The sequence below is a fragment of the Leuresthes tenuis genome, unplaced genomic scaffold, assembly GCF_036924035.1.
Source record: "Leuresthes tenuis unplaced genomic scaffold, fLeuTen1.0.hap1 SCAF_164, whole genome shotgun sequence".
NCBI lineage: Eukaryota > Metazoa > Chordata > Actinopteri > Atheriniformes > Atherinopsidae > Leuresthes > Leuresthes tenuis.
The window spans coordinates 1-1,749 of record NW_027325518.1 but is presented as its reverse complement, the minus strand read 5'-3'; the positions used below and the strand labels follow the sequence as shown (position 1 = coordinate 1,749).

The 1,749-nt window shown below is 43.8% G+C and overlaps 1 non-coding gene across 1 annotated transcript; it reads left to right on the top strand.

The window, feature by feature from the left end:
- Positions 1 to 612: 612 nt before the first annotated feature.
- On the top strand, positions 613 to 802 carry LOC140287704 (U2 spliceosomal RNA). Its single transcript, XR_011911825.1, has one exon. It is a non-coding gene; the product is annotated as a U2 spliceosomal RNA (small nuclear RNA).
- The last annotated feature ends 947 nt before the right edge of the window (positions 803 to 1,749 follow it).

Genomic DNA, 1,749 nt, shown 5'->3' with positions numbered 1-1,749 from the left:
ATTCACAAACTCTTCAACTTATACTCTTTTACCGAAGCTGCTACAGCTCGATTGGCCAAATACCCTTAGATCCTATTTCGGTGAATTTGACATCTGCCTTGTATGTAACAGATTAGCGGTTTAGCAGTTTTAATTTAGTTTGAGTGAAGGAATTCATTTTATAGCAAAATCCGAAATCGTGAAGAACTCATGAAAGTAAGCTTATTCTCGGATTCCTGAAACTTTAGATTTGCTCTTTCTTTTACTGCAAAGTACAACGTTGAGCAGCACTAATGAGTTGTTTCTATTTTTGGCAGGCTTTACCTTTGCGGATGAAGCCCTTTCTGTCTGTGCAAAAGAAATCTTGTTACTGTGCAGAGTGACTTCTCTGAGTAGAGTCGCCTTACTTGTTGCGACTGTGCCGATGTTCGAAGCTGGAGTGCAAAGTTGTTGCTTGAATGGTGCTCGCTGGAGCGTGTGGTAGTGTAAAGTTATACCATTTAAAAGGGCTGAAGAGTGCTCAGTGCAGCGGGTGGGCGGAGGTGCAAAGTGACACTATGGCCATAAAAAGAACACCGCTACAAGTGCGCATTGTGCCAGGAAGGGCCCTCGGACGTGAACCAGTGGACAGTTATCGCTTCTCTGCCTTTTGGCTAAGATCAAGTGTAGTATCTGTTCTTATCAGTTTAATGTCTGATATGTCCTCTATGCGAGACTACATATTAAATGGATTTTTATCAATAGGAGTTGAAAAAGGAGCTTGCTCCGTTCACTCCAAGCATCGACCCGGTACTGCAGTGCCGCTGGGAACGGTGCGCTCTCCTCTGCTCTTGTGAAAAAGCAAACAGCGGTGCAGGATGGAAGTTTCAGGGAGCCTAAGATGAAACTTTCTTTTAATCTGCTGATAAAAGAGAGTGAATGCGAAGAAGACTTTAACACGGCTCTGGGAGCGAGCCGAGTGCGGGCTAACCAGGAGAATTGCTTGAAAGAAACGCGACACCGAATGAGCGGTCAGAACAAAGCCTCAATACGGTGTTCCTGTGGTGTTTTTATAAAATGCGGTGTAAAAAAAGGTGTGAATGCCCCATAGAAAACTAAAAGGTGGAGCGGAAGTGTTCGGCTGCAAGAAGGTGTGAATGTCCGACTATATTTGGTGAAAAGTGAAAAATTATGTCCACCCATAATTAATGAAAAGCGGGCAACAAGTAGGTTTGAATGCCCAACCATACATCAACAAAAGCAGGAGTGGATGTGTTTGGCTAGAAGAAGGTTTGAATGTCCGAGCATAGTTTGTAAAAAGCGGGTAAGAAAAGGTGCGAATGCCCGACAAAGTATGATCAAAAGAGGGAGTGGAGGTTTTCGGCTACAAGAAGGTTTGAATGTACGACCATAGTTTGTAAAAAGCGGGTAAGAAAAGGTGCGAATGCCCGAACATACACCATCAAAAGAGGGAGCGGAGGTGTTCCGCTGAAAGACGGTGTGAATGTCCGACCATAGTTGGTAAAAAGCGGGTAAGAAAAGGTTCGAATGCCCGAATATATACCATCAAAAGCGGAAGCGGAGGTGTTCGGCTGTAAGAAGTTGTGAACGTCCGACCAAAGTTTGTAAAAAGCAGTTAAGAAAAGGTTCGAATATCCAACCAAACATAATAAAAAGTGGGAGCAGAGCTGTTCGACTGCAAGTAGGTGTGAATGTCCAGCCATAATTCCTGAAAAATGGGTAAGAAAAGGTGCGAATGCCCAACCATACATCATCAAAAGAAGAAGTGGA